The following is a 15,312-nucleotide window of genomic DNA, read 5'->3' as shown; positions in this document are numbered from 1 at the left end:
TGTGTGTGTGTGTGGAGGCGAGGTGAGGACACTCGTGTGTGTGCGTGTGTGTGTGCACGCGTGCATGTGTGTGTGTGGAGAGGCAGGGTGAGGATACTCGTGTGTGTGTGCACGCATGCATGTGTGTGTGTGTGGAGAGGTGGGGTGAGGACACTCGTGTGTGTATGTGTGTGTGTGTGTGTGTGGACACACAGGGGTGAGGAGGGTCCTCACAAGCCCGTGTGACACACTCGCTCCCTGCTACACCCGCAGCCCTCCAGCCCTCTCCTCTACACTTGCAGGAGAAGCAGCTGACCTGAGGGGAGCTCAGCGGGAGCCACGGCCCCGCCCTCCAGGCCCGCCCACCCCCACCCCCACCTCCCACCTCCCACCTCCCACCCCCACCTCCCACCCCCACCTCCCACCCCCCACCCCCCACCCCCCCACCCCCACCCCCCCACCCCCCACCCCCCACCCCCCCACCTCCCACCTCCCACCCCCATCCCCACCTCCCACCCCCCCACCTCCCACCCCCCATCCCCACCGCCCACCCCCCCACCCCACCCCCACCCCCCACCCCCCCACCTCCCACCTCCCACCCCCCATCCCCACCGCCCACCCCCCCACCTCCCACCTCCCACCCCCCACCCCCCACCCCCCCACCCCCCCACCTCCCACCTCCCACCCCCCATCCCCACCGCCCACCCCCCCACCTCCCACCTCCGACCCCCCACCCCCCACCCCCCCACCCCCCACCGCCCACCGCCCACCCCCCACCTCCCCACCTCCCACCCCCCATCCCCACCTCCCACCCCCCACCGCCCACCGCCCACCTCCCACCCCCCACCCCCCACCCTCCCACCTCCCACCCACCATCCCCACCCCCAACCCCCACCTCCCCACCCCCCCACCCTCCCACCTCCCACTCCCCATCCCCACCCCCCACCCCCCACCCCCCACCTCCCACCCCCCACCTCCGGCCCACCACACCTGAGGATCTGCTGGCTGTGCAAACCTCTCATTATTCAGAACTGGCAGCCTGGGTTTAAAGGGAAAGGCTACGGAAAGGACAATTACCACGAGGCCCCAGGAAGCAATAATTAAGTTTCCAGTCCCCCGGCTGAGCATGACTGAGGGCCTCCTGAGCCTGCTGCAGCAGAGCCTTACAAGCAGGCTGATCCGCCAGCCCTTCCAGCCTCTGGGAGCCCTGGTGCTGACCAGCACCCCACAGCGGGTTGTGTCTGAGCACAGCTCCCTATACTTAGTGCTTAACAGGATTAAGCCCCCTACTCCCTGAAGTAACTTACAAAGCCCCATGAGTTCACCTGTGCATGTTTTTCTTGCCCTCAAATCAGAGTGACACTTGATCTAGAGTTTTTGTTGTGCAATTCTACGTGAGGGTTCCCATAAATAAAGCTATGTCTATGCAATCACACAGGATGTCGGCCTGTGTCTCTGAGGCTGACCTGGACCAGCCTGCTCTTTACATGAGCTTTCCAAAGTCCTGTCCAGCCCCTCCGCAGGGCCTGCCGGCCTCTGTGGTGGGCAGGACCCTGGAGCGGGTCTGACAGAGGGAGAGCACCGCGGACGCCGTGCAGGGAGCAGTGGCCAGGCCGCTAGGACCCAGCCCTCTTCACATGGTACTGGACATGAATTAGAGTTGATGTGAGATGGCTCCACTGTAGCTCTGCCCGGGGTGGCAGATGTGCTGGGGTGGCAGGTGTGCTCAGGGTGGCAGGTGTACTCAGGGTGGCAGGTGTGCTCAGGGTGGCAGGTGTGCCCGGGGTGGCAGGTGTGCTCAGGGTGGCAGGTGTGCTCAGGGTGGCAGGTGTGCTGGGGTGGCAGGTGTGCTGGGGTGGCAGGTGTGCTCAGGGTGGCAGGTGTGCTGGGGTGGCAGGTGTGCTGGGGTGGCAGGTGTGCTGGGGTGGCAGGTGTGCTCAGGGTGGCAGGTGTGCTGGGGTGGCAGGTGTGCTGGGGTGGCAGGTGTGCTGGGGTGGCAGGTGTGCTGGGGTGGCAGGTGTGCTGGGGTGGCAGGTGTGCTGGGGTGGCAGGTGTGCTCAGGGTGGCAGGTGTGCTCAGGGTGGCAGGTGTGCTCAGGGTGGCAGGTGTGCTGGGGTGGCAGGTGTGCTCAGGGTGGCAGGTGTGCTCAGGGTGGCAGGTGTGCTGGGGTGGCAGGTGTGCTGGGGTGGCAGGTGTGCTGGGGTGGCAGGTGTGCTGGGGTGGCAGGTGTGCTGGGGTGGCAGGTGTGCTCAGGGTGGCAGGTGTGCTCAGGGTGGCAGGTGTGCTGGGGTGGCAGGTGTGCTCAGGGTGGCAGGTGTGCTCAGGGTGGCAGGTGTGCTGGGGTGGCAGGTGTGCTCAGGGTGGCAGGTGTGCTGGGGTGGCAGGTGTGCTGGGGTGGCAGGTGTGCTGGGGTGGCAGGTGTGCTCAGGGTGGCAGGTGTGCTCAGGGTGGTAGGTGTGCTGGGGTGGTAGGTGTGCCGTGGTGGCAGGTGTGCCGGGGTGGCAGGTGTGCTCAGGGTGGCAGGTGTGCTGGGGTGGCAGGTGTGCTGGGGTGGCAGGTGTGCTCAGGGTGGCAGGTGTGCTGGGGTGGCAGGTGTGCTGGGGTGGCAGGTGTGCTGGGGTGGCAGGTGTGCTGGGGTGGCAGGTGTGCTGGGGTGGCAGGTGTGCTGGGGTGGCAGGTGTGCTCAGGGTGGCAGGTGTGCTGGGGTGGCAGGTGTGCTCAGGGTGGCAGGTGTGCTGGGGTGGCAGGTGTGCTGGGGTGGCAGGTGTGCTGGGGTGGCAGGTGTGCTGGGGTGGCAGGTGTGCTGGGGTGGCAGGTGTGCTGGGGTGGCAGGTGTGCTGGGGTGGCAGGTGTGCTCAGGGTGGCAGGTGTGCTGGGGTGGCAGGTGTGCTCAGGGTGGCAGGTGTGCTGGGGTGGCAGGTGTGCTGGGGTTGCAGGTGTGCTGGGGTGGCAGGTGTGCTGGGGTGGTAGGTGTGCCGTGGTGGCAGGTGTGCCGGGGTGGCAGGTGTGCTCAGGGTGGCAGGTGTGCTGGGGTGGCAGGTGTGCTGGGGTGGCAGGTGTGCTCAGGGTGGCAGGTGTGCTGGGGTGGCAGGTGTGCTGGGGTGGCAGGTGTGCTGGGGTGGCAGGTGTGCTGGGGTGGCAGGTGTGCTGGGGTGGCAGGTGTGCTCAGGGTGGCAGGTGTGCTGGGGTGGCAGGTGTGCTCAGGGTGGCAGGTGTGCTGGGGTGGCAGGTGTGCTGGGGTTGCAGGTGTGCCCAGCCAAGCCCAGTAGGACAGAGGGAAACAGAGTCAGCACAGTTGTCCCTGCCTTCAGCCCCAGAGGGAACTGCATCGCCCCCCCCCCCCTCCAGGGCCCAGCTCTTCCCCTCTAAGGCCTTTGTCTCGCAGAGGCCGGTAACCGCAGGATTCAGCTCTGGGTTGCAGTCCTGGGACTGAAGTCCAAGGGCCCAGGGCCACCGTGGCATCCCTGGGTCCTGGGCAGGGCTCTGGGCAGGACTCTCGCTCCCTCTCGCCTCGGGCCTCCGTGGACCCCATCACCTCTCACTACACGACTCCCCACCACCCAACCAGGACCGCAAGGACAGGAGCCAGCCCCACTGCGCAGTGCCCCTGGCTTCCTCTTAATACAAGTGAGCCTGCGTTACGTTATGTAGATCAGGCTTCTTCCAACCCCCTCTGGGGCCTCCCCTAATCTCCAGTGTCTCCATGTGCCTCTCCCAGCCCTGGGAGCCTCTTGGCTGGCCTGGAAAGGCTTCGTGGCAAAGTCATGGACCCTTGGCTTCCTGGAGGAGGGCTCATTGTAATGCCACCCAGGCAGAAATTTGATCTCTTTTCTTTTAAAAGATGAAATTCTCCTTTTATCTCATGGTTATAATCTGTAGCTCCTCTGCTTGTTAAACTTTAAGGAAAAGACAAAAAATTTCATGATGCTATTTTATTGTCAATATGAATTCCAAAAGATAATATATTCATTGCATTAAAATTTTCTGATGTTTTTAAATGCACAGCAGCAATAAAGAATACAGTGTTTTTCTACTGGAAAACCTTAAATGGTGCATTTGCCTCAAACCAGTAAAGCTTCAGGAGGTATCAGGTGCTATGAAAATAGTGGGAGAGGTCTGTGTCTTACATCTTCAGGACAGTACGGGCCATGCGTGTTGAAGACGCCCGTGGTCCCGTTGCCCTGCGGCCGCACCCCATGCAGAGAGCAACCGTGCCATGAGGAGCTGCGGAGTGTGACCGGCTCCAAGGGGTCGGCATGTGCGTCTGCTCCTGGCACTGGCATTGCTCCAGCATTTCTGCAAGAAAAGGAAAAGTGGTCAGAAAGGTTTGCAGCTTTTCCTTAGGGGAAGAAAACCACTGTGCTTTCTAAGTCCTTGGAGTGTTCCCCATGAACGTAAATTTTATTGAGGGAGCAATCGGGTGAATAGTCTAAGATCTGAATTAAATAACTGTTGTATGTATTTTCAGCATTTTAAATCTAATGTGCTCCTGCTGTTGAGGATCCTGAATTGAACGAGAGGTTTGTTATCGCTTGGTAAAGACCCAGGGCACCATGGGGACCTGGGATTGAACATGTGATCAATACATGTGACAGAGCCAGGCACCGTGGGGACCTGGGACTGAGCATGGGATCCGCACATGCCTGGGGACCTGGGACTGAGCATGGGATCCCCGTATGCCTGGGGACCTGGGACTCAGCATGGGATCCGCACATGCCTGAGGACCTGGGACTGAACATGGGATCATCACATGCCTGGGGGCCTGGGACTGAGCATGGGATCCACACATGCCTGGGGACCTGGGACTGAGCATGGGATCCGCATATGCTTGGGGACCTGGGACTGAACATGGGATCCGCACATGCCTGGGGACCTGGGACTGAGCATGGGATCCCCGCATGCCTGGGGACCTGGGACTGAGCATGGGATCCCCGCATGCCTGGGGACCTGGGACTGAGCATGGGATCCACACATGCCTGGGGACCTGGGACTGAACATGGGATCCACACATGCCTGGGGACCTGGGACTCAGCATGGGATCATCGCATGCCTGGGGACCTGGGACTCAGCATGGGATCCGCACATGCTTGGGGACCTGGGACTGAGCATGGGATCCGCACATGCCTGGGGACCTGGGACTAAGCATGGGATCCCTGCATGCCTGGGGACATGGGACTGAGCATGGGATCCCCACATGCCTGGGGACCTGGGACTCAGAATGGGATCATCGCATGCCTGGGGACCTGGGACTGAGCATGGGATCCCAACATGCCTGGGGACCTGGGACTGAGAATGGGATCCCACATGCCTGGGGACCTGGGACTGAGCATGGGATCCACACATGCCTGGGGACCTGGGACTGAGCATGGGATCCGCATATGCTTGGGGACCTGGGACTGAACATGGGATCTGCACATGCCTGGGGACCTGGGACTAAGCATGGGATCCCACATGCCTGGGGACCTGGGACTGAGCATGGGATCCACACATGCCTGGGGACCTGGGACTGAACATGGGATCCCCACATGCCTGGGGACCTGGGACTGAGCATGGGATCCCACATGCCTGGGGACCTGGGACTGAACATGGGATCCCACATGCCTGGGGACCTGGGACTGAGCATGGGATCCCCGCATACCTGGGGACCTGGGACTCAGCATGGGATCCCAACATGCCTGGGGACCTGGGATGGAGCATGGGATCCCTGCATGCCTGGGGACCTGGGATGGAGCATGGGATCCCCGCATGCCTGGGGACCTGGGACTGAGCATGGGATCCCTGCATGCCTGGGGACCTGGGATGGAGCATGGGATCCCTGCATGCCTGGGGACCTGGGACTGAGCATGGGATCCCTGCATGCCTGGGGGCCTGGGACTGAGCATGGGATCCACACATGCCTGGGGACCTGGGACTGAACATGGGATCCGCATATGCTTGGGGACCTGGGACTGAACATGGGATCCGCACATGCCTGGGGACCTGGGACTGAGCATGGGATCCCCGCATGCCTGGGGACCTGGGACTGAGCATGGGATCCACACATGCCTGGGGACCTGGGACTGAGCATGGGATCCACACATGCCTGGGGACCTGGGACTCAGCATGGGATCATCGCATGCCTGGGGACCTGGGACTCAGCATGGGATCCGCACATGCTTGGGGACCTGGGACTGAGCATGGGATCCCCACATGCCTGGGGACCTGGGACTCAGCATGGGATCCCAACATGCCTGGGGACCTGGGACTGAGCATGGAATCCCCACATGCCTGGGGACCTGGGACTGAGCATGGGATCCGCACATGCTTGGGGACCTGGGACTGAGCATGGGATCCGCACATGCCTGGGGACCTGGGACTAAGCATGGGATCCCTGCATGCCTGGGGACATGGGAATGAGCATGGGATCCCACATGCCTGGGGACCTGGGACTGAGCATGGGATCCCCACATGCCTGGGGACCTGGGACTGAGCATGGGATCCCACATGCCTGGGGACCTGGGACTGAACATGGGATCCCACATGCCTGGGGACCTGGGATGGAGCATGGGATCCCCGCATGCCTGGGGACCTGGGACTCAGCATGGGATCCCAACATGCCTGGGGACCTGGGATGGAGCATGGGATCCCTGCATGCCTGGGGACCTGGGATGGAGCATGGGATCCCCGCATGCCTGGGGACCTGGGACTGAGCATGGGATCCCTGCATGCCTGGGGACCTGGGATGGAGCATGGGATCCCTGCATGCCTGGGGACCTGGGACTAAGCATGGGATCCCTGCATGCCTGGGGACATGGGACTGAGCATGGGATCCCCACATGCCTGGGGACCTGGGACTAAGCATGGGATCCCTTCATGCCTGGGGACCTGGGACTCAGAATGGGATCATCGCATGCCTGGGGACCTGGGACTGAGCATGGGATCCCAACATGCCTGGGGACCTGGGACTGAGCATGGGATCCCACATGCCTGGGGACCTGGGACTGAGCATGGGATCCACACATGCCTGGGGACCTGGGACTGAGCATGGGATCCGCATATGCTTGGGGACCTGGGACTGAACATGGCATCTGCACATGCCTGGGGACCTGGGACTAAGCATGGGATCCCACATGCCTGGGGACCTGGGACTGAGCATGGGATCCCCACATGCCTGGGGACCTGGGACTGAACATGGGATCCCCACATGCCTGGGGACCTGGGACTGAGCATGGGATCCCACATGCCTGGGGACCTGGGACTGAGCATGGGATCCCACATGCCTGGGGACCTGGGATGGAGCATGGGATCCCCGCATGCCTGGGGACCTGGGACTCAGCATGGGATCCCAACATGCCTGGGGACCTGGGATGGAGCATGGGATCCCTGCATGCCTGGGGACCTGGGATGGAGCATGGGATCCCCGCATGCCTGGGGACCTGGGACTGAGCATGGGATCCCTGCATGCCTGGGGACCTGGGACTGAACATGGGATCTCACATGCCTGGGGACCTGGGACTGAGCATAGGATCCCCGCATGCCTGGGGACCTGGGATGGAGCATGGGATCCCCGCATGCCTGGGGACCTGGGATGGAGCATGGGATCCCCGCATGCCTGGGGGCCTGGGATGGAGCTCTGGAACCTGGGTGTTCAGCGTCAGGACGGCCGTGCACCACAAGGCCCATGTGTTGGATTTCAAGGAGGTACTGGAAGGGCAGCGGCTGGCCGCACACCCAGCAGCGCCTGTCTCCTAAGAAGCCTTTCTCTCAGGGATGGCTCTGCTTCTGCCATGCCTCAGGGTTCTAGAACTCTCAGCCCTTTCCCTGCAGAATCTATGAATATTTCCAGAAAAGGAAACAGCTGAGCACAGCCAAGATATGCTGCCTTGTTCCCAGCAAAGCTCACACCCAGAGACGGGGGGATGCCTCAGGGGGACGGGGACGGGGGATGCCGCAGGGGGACGGGGACGGGGGACGCCGCAGGGGGACGGGGACGGGGGACCCCGCAGGGGGGCGGGGACGGGGGACGCCGCAGGGGGACGGGGACGGGGGACGCCGCAGGGGGGCGGGGACGGGGGACGCCGCAGGGGGGCGGGGAGCTGGGGCCTGGGCCACGCGCTGTTAGTATGCCTAGCATGCACGCGGCTAACACTGACAACAGTGTCTGTCATGGTCTGAATGCCCCCGCCCCGGGGCATGCGGGTCCATCGCCACCGTCCGGTTCAGCCTTGGGAAGGGACAAGGGGACGAGGCCTCTGTCCTGCTGGGCGTGTGTGGGCCTGCAGGGCGGGACAGGTCTCCTGCTTGCGCCTCTCCTTGAGCCCAGGAAGCTCCCGTTAGCAAGGACAAGCCCTGAGTGCCGTCTTGGACCCAGGTGGGCTTTCTCCAAACGCCTCCAAAGGGAGTGGGTCTAGCACACCCCTGTCTAATACAGCTAATACCTCCTTCATCAATTACCTGGTCTAATGGAATAGAATTGAAAACCCAGAAATGAACCTACAGACCTATAGCCATCTAATCTTCAATAAGGGAGCTAAAAAAAATAGAATGGAAGAAAGACAGCCTCTTCAGTAAATGATGCTGGCAAAATTGGTTAACTACTTGTAGAAAACTAAAGCTAGATCCTTATATATCACCCAGCACCAGAATCAACTCCAAATGGATTAAAGATCTCAAAGTCAAAGCAGACACTCTGAAAACATTACAGGATGGAATGGGAGAAACCCTAGGGCTCCTTGACACAGGCCGAAATTTTCTTAATAGAGACCCAGAAACACAACAAATCAAAGAAAGTTTGGACAAATGGGATTGCATGAAGTTGCAGAGCTTCTGCATGGCAAAGGACATAGCTAGCAAGATCAATAGAAAGCCCACGGATTGGGAGAAGATCTTCACTAGCCATACAATGGACAAGGGTCTCATATCTAAAATATATCTAGAACTCAAAAAATTAAATCCCCCAACAACAAATCCTCAAAGAAACAACTGCCCAATAAATAAGAGAGCTAAATGTTGTAGTCATTAAAAAGGTTTATCCATTTCTGTGAGCCATAAACCCTTTAAATATAAATGCAGTTGCAGGTTTTAGTTTTTTACGTTAGTCGCACTTGGAAGCATTCCTCAAGTCTAATATCACAAGACATTTTTTTTTCCTAGAGCTGAGACTGAACTCAGGGCCAAGCAATTGCCAGGCAGATCCCCTTCCACGGAGCTCCACCCCCAGCCCCTTCAACTTTAACACCACCCTTTCCACAATGAGTTCACTGCTCTGGACCTGGGTTTAATTTTCTCCTTCCCTGTCACTAACATTTTTGCTATTCTCACGCATCAAGTGCCAGGAAGCAAAGGACCTGAGAAGCTAAAGGAATTAGCTAAAGCTAATTGTAGCAAATAGTTTAGCTGGGTGGAGTTTAGCTGTGTTCGTGCTAAATAAAAGTAGAAGGCAGTGGTCTCCAACTGGCGTTTTCTCGGAAGGTGTGGGGCTCCTGGGTGCTGAGGTCTATTCTGGGAGGCGCGGAGTTGCTGGCTGCAGGTTCTCTCGAGGGGAGGACAAGGCCTCGCGGAGCCCGGCCGCCACAGGACAGATGGAGCTGGCAGGTCCTGAGCAGCTCCCCCCGCCCGCCCCCCGGCCCGCGGAGGCTGGACAGACGCTGGACGGACGCTCCACCTGTGTCGGAATCATCCTACAACCTGCACAAGTAGAAGGATGGCCTGGGCTGTCCCCGCAGGGCCGCACCACGGGTCTCCAGGACCAGGACGGCACAGTGCTGGTTCTCTCTCCACTCTCGTTTCTTCCCGAGTGTTCTCAGTTCATGAAAATTCATGGAGCTGGAAACCTGGGCTGTATACAACTTCCTACCTAACTTCCTTTGTTTGCTAAAACTTCCTTGGAAAGTACGCCGGATTCTATCTATGTCGCCTTCCCTGGACAAGAACAGGACAATTTTAGCATCAAAAACAATAATAACCTTAAGGGGCGGTACACCCTTCCATTACATAAGGCATCATGAATGATTAATGATCCTCGGCAGCAGGTAAAATCAAATGATTCCTCAAACCTTTCTGGAGACACTAGAGAAACAACCCCTAATTTTGAAAAGGGAAAGAAGAAAGCATTTATCTATCCTGGCAGAATTGCACCTCAGGGAAACCAAATGCTTGATAAGGAAACATTTTCCCTTTATGGAGATACTTCACCTAAGAATAAGAATATGGTAATATTAAACCCACGGACTGGCCACACACGGCAAATTGATGCACTTCTTCTGTGACTCCCAAATTCTGGATCCCAGGGAAATTGCCACGACAGAAACACCAGGGCCAGTTCGATGAAAACATAAGGAACAGAAAGAAATACTTTAAAATTAAAACCAGAAATGAGAAACACAAATCACCCAGTCCCTCATGAAGGAGGAAACCCCAGAAGAGCCGTAGAGGATGCATCTGTCCAGAGCTTCCAGAAATCCAACCCAGAGCTCACCCCAGAAGTGTGACTTCCACCCGTGAGGCAGTTGTAGGGAGTGAAGAATGGCCGAGCATATGGTATTAGCTTCAAATTTGATAATACACTACTAAGTTTTAAAATCTTGTACAGAGGTAGCCTAGGAGTTCTAATTCAATTAGGTGATGTGCACAGGCTGCGTACCAGAGCATCCCCTGGTACATGGGAGCCGTAAAACCACACTTTTCCAAGTCACAGGAAACAGAGAGTACAATCGCACAGTGACAGAAAGAGGTGGCTCTGGGACGATGGTGGGCAGAGCATTCAGCGGCGGGGTAAGGGGAGGAGCAGAAGCTCCGTCATTTGTAGTCAGATCTAAGATACTCATCCCCGGCTACATAGAGATGGAATTCTCCATAAGAAATTCTGCAAAGCAGAACAACAAAATAAAGACTTTCCTGAGGTAGAGAAGTTATGTGCTTCAACCTTCCAACTGAAAAAATAGAAAGCTGCAAGTTCATCACAGCCAGCAAAGATCCGACCTGGTGCGGGTCAGGTCCCGCAGACCAGGAGCTGGGCGCAGAGCGCGGCCAGGCCTCGGTCACCGCCTCAGGGCGTGTCGGACAGCAGAATCACATGACCCTCAGATGCACATCCTGACTCCCCCCACCCCCCCACCCCTGCACCTAACAAGCGTCCTGTCCGGTCCATTCGTGGCAGCATCTCCATCATTGTCACCACCAGTGAGTGCCTCACAGGGCGTCCATAGGGACCCAGACAGTAGCATCATGTCATAAACGCACCATCATTTGTGGTTTCATTCCACGGTGGGAAGCAGATTTTCTAGGTCTATTCCCTGGAAAATGACTAGACCTAGAGCCATCAGATAGATATTTTATGTAGGAAAGTGGTTTCCTTCCTTCCTTCCTTCCTTCCTTCCTTCCTTCCTTCCTTCCTTCCTTCCTTCCTTCCTTCCTTTACTTTTTCTTTTTCTTTTTTTTTTTTTTTTGCTTAAACTCTAGGTCTGGGTGCCATCCGTGAGCAAAAGCGCGTATATGCAGGGATGGTTTCTCCAAGGACAGACTCAAGTGACTCAAAGAGAATGAGGTACTTTGCATTCATGATCATTTAGTTTGTAACAGTCTAACATCTTTTTTTGATTTATTTTGACCCATGGATGATTTAATAATATATTGATTAATCTCCAAGTCTTTGACAATTTGTAGTTACTTCCATTAGTCTTGAACTTAGTTCTTTTGTGATTGATTACATGATTCCAACATTTAATTTTGGTAAAAGGTGTTCAGCATATGGTCCATCCATATTCAGGTACGCACGTGGTGGTGAGTACTGAAGTTTTGAGTTTTATGGTTTCCATAAATCTCAATTAAGACAGTGGTTTGATAGTCCAACTCATTTTTATAGGTACTGGTTTTGCCTGCATGTTGTACTCTCAGATTGCTCACAGATTTGTTAGCTTTGTTAGTTTGAGTTCTAGCAATTTTTGCTTCCTATGTTTAGAACCCTCTCATGTTAGGACTTTAATTTTGTTGTCATAGTGAATAAATCATTTTATAGTATAGAACAGATATTTCTGGAATACTCATGGATCTCAATGTAGCTACACAGCTCTCTTTTCTTATGTATTTGTCGAATCTTTTTTCTCTTTTCAACCTGTGTCACTTAATAGCATATGTTTGGTTATTATTAGTTATCTAATTGAAAGATCCTTGGTTTTCAATTTGAGAGTTTAGTCTATTTTCAGTTGATACTGTACACTGCACACACTGAAGTCTAGCCCCTACCTGGACATCCTGTTTTTGTTCCTCCTTTCTTTCCCTGTTTGGATTTGATTGTGCATAATGTTTCCCTACCGACCTTTTGTCTGTCTTATTTTTCCCGTGATTTGTCTTGAGGTCCCCGCATTTTTAAAAAATTTTCAGCTTGTTTATTTTTAACATCTTTTCATATGAGCATACACTAATAGTACAAGAGTCTTGCTGTGATAATTCCACCGATTGACGATTCTTGTCTTTGAAGACTCGGGGCACGGAACGTGGGGGACTCTTGTGACACGGACTTCGGTGTGTCCCCACCTGTAATCATGCGATAGTGAAGTGTACTTTCACAGACCGCGCCACAGCTTACATCTTGCCTTAAATAATTTGCTACATTAGAAGAATTTCAAGCGTGAGTGTTCTAACTTTTCCTCTCATGGCCACTGTTGTTGTTGCCCACCCTTCTTCACCGCCGTCTTCCGTCTGGGGCGGTTCGTCTAGCAGATGTCATCAGCTGCAGAGCTGCGACCAGCCAGTGCTCCGACTCACCGTCTCCCACCACGCTATCTGCCCTTCACCTTCCAGAGATCCTTTTTCTAAATATATTCTAAGTTGAATCTTCTTACATTTCCAGTGGCATTTATTTCAGATTTCATTATTTTTGTGACAAAATGTCATCAGTCAATCATATCAACGTCTTCAGTGAGCAACACACAGTTTTTTCCAAACCCGGCTGTTTATAGGATTCCAGCTTGCCTGTCTGAAGCTCTTGCTTCAGTGGTCCTCGAATGGAGATTTCCTGGCTTCCTAGTCAGGGATTTGGTGCTTTCTGGACGTGAGGATTGGTGTTTTGGATCAATTTGGGTCATTTTCTGCAAACAGTTCTTCAGTTTTTATTTTTGTTTCCTTCTGAAATGTGGGTTATCAAGACCTCTCAGTTGTTGACTGCTCTTTCCATGTGTGCATGTGTGTGTATGTATATTTATTTTCATTTTCCTCTTCACATTGTACTGCCATTGAGAGGATGTATACAGATAGCCTTGACAGTTATCTGCTTCTACATAATCTGCTTGCAATAGTGTCCATGGATTCTGGTCCTGACACTTGGTATTTTAGAAGTGCAGTTGGCAGCCGGGCACCAGTGGCTCACGCCTGTCATCCTAGCTATTCAGGAGCCTGAGATCTGAGGATCACGGTTCAAAGCCAGCCCAGGCAGGAAAGTCCATGAGACTCTTATCTCCAATAAAAACCACTAGAAAACTGGAAGTGGTGCTGTGTCTCCAGTGGTAGAGCACTCGCCTTGAGCTGAAGAGCTGAGGGATAGCGCCCAGGCCCAGAGTTCAACCCCCTGGCTGACAACAAAAAAGAAAGAAAAAAAAGAAATGCAGTTGGTTCCGCTTCAGTTCCAGCTCTCAGCTGAAGTTGATCACTTTTTGGCCACTGTGCTCAGCCTGTCTGCTGTCCTCGTGGGATGTAGAGATCGCTCACGTGGGCTGCCGGGTCTCCAGCAGGAGGCAGCCCCGGTCCAGGCGTGGAGGTCTGGGGACTGTGACATGCTATGGGCTTCTGTATCCGGCAGCTGGAGAGTCAGGCTTTTCCCTTCCCACCTCAAGCTCTCTGCTCAGTGCTGTGAACATTCTTGCTTGGCCCCCTCAAAGAAGTCCTGTGTCTGCCGCGTGTGGACGGGGTGGGCTGTACTGAGGGGCTGGTGGACGGAGCAATCTGCACAGAGGGGCTGGTGGACAGGGCGGGCTGCACAGAGGGGCTGGTGGGACAGTGACCAGTGGACCTTCTTTTCTTTATAATTTCCAACAAAACTCACTTGAGAACAACAAGAAAGATATTAGCACCTCTTTCTACCTTCCCAACACAAAGTTTGGTCCAGTGGCGTTGGCCCAGGGCCTGTGTGACCTGGCAGTGGAGCGTGGCCCGAGGCAGGCACGGGACTCGGGGGTGGGAGTCCCGGTGTGCATCGGTCCCCTCCCAGACACGCAGGATGCTCCCGAGCCGCACCGTTCTTACAGAGGCCGTGCAGCCCCGAGGGACACACGGGTTCCTGCTGCTGCAGCCGTACCACTGGTCTCTAGGGACGTACAACGGCGCTACCACGGGTCCCTCACCAATGGGGTGGGAGCCAGGCCTCCACCATGAGTGGACACAGGCCAACGCTTATAGTCCTCCAGCCCACCAGAAGGGAACGTGGAAAAGGACCTGCCCTGGACTGTGATGCCTCTTGGTCTTACTTTAGATAGAGAGTTCACACATCAGGTAAAGTAGGGAACTAATGGGCACCTTTCAATGAAGCCTAGGGCCTGACCAAGCTCCAAAAACTGAGCACCAGGGGAAGGTGGGCCAGAACAGCATGAGCTCTCACTCGGAGCAGATGCCATGATCTCTAAACAGATTTGACAGGGAGTGCTGAACATAGCACGTGACTCCAGCGATCCACAGCCATGCAAAGACGTCTCCACTGCACACGGCCTCACATGATCCACAGCCGTGCAAAGACGTCTCCACTGCACACGGCCTCCAGCATCCACAGCCATGCAAAGACGTCTCCACTGCACACGGCCTCCTGCATCCACAGCCATGCAAAGACGTCTCCACTGCACACAACCTCACACAGCCATGCAAAGACGTCTCCACTGCACACGGCCTCACACGATCCACAGCCATGCAAAGACGTCTCCACTGCACACGGCCTCACACGATCCACAGCCATGCAAAGACGTCTCCACTGCACACGGCCTCACACCATCCACAGCCATGCAAAGACGTCTCCACTGCACACGGCCTCACATGATCCACAGCCATGCAAAGACGTCTCCACTGCACACAACCTCACACAGCCATGCAAAGACGTCTCCACTGCACACGGCCTCCAGCATCCACAGCCATGCAAAGACGTCTCCACTGCACACGGCCTCCTGCATCCACAGCCATGCAAAGACGTCTCCACTGCACACGGCCTCCAGCATCCACAGCCATGCAAAGACGTCTCCACTGCACACGACCTCCAGCATCCACAGCCGTGCAAAGACGTCTCCACTGCACACGGCCTCCAGCATCCACAGCCATGCAAAGACGTCTCCACTGCACACGGCCTCACACAGCCATGCAAAGACGTCTCCACTGCAC

Source organism: Dipodomys merriami, unplaced genomic scaffold, assembly GCF_024711535.1.
Source record: "Dipodomys merriami isolate MVZ:Mamm:240054 unplaced genomic scaffold, mDipMer1.0.p SCAF_99, whole genome shotgun sequence".
NCBI classification, from domain to species: Eukaryota; Metazoa; Chordata; class Mammalia; order Rodentia; family Heteromyidae; genus Dipodomys; species Dipodomys merriami.
Note: the sequence above shows the minus strand (reverse complement) of the source record.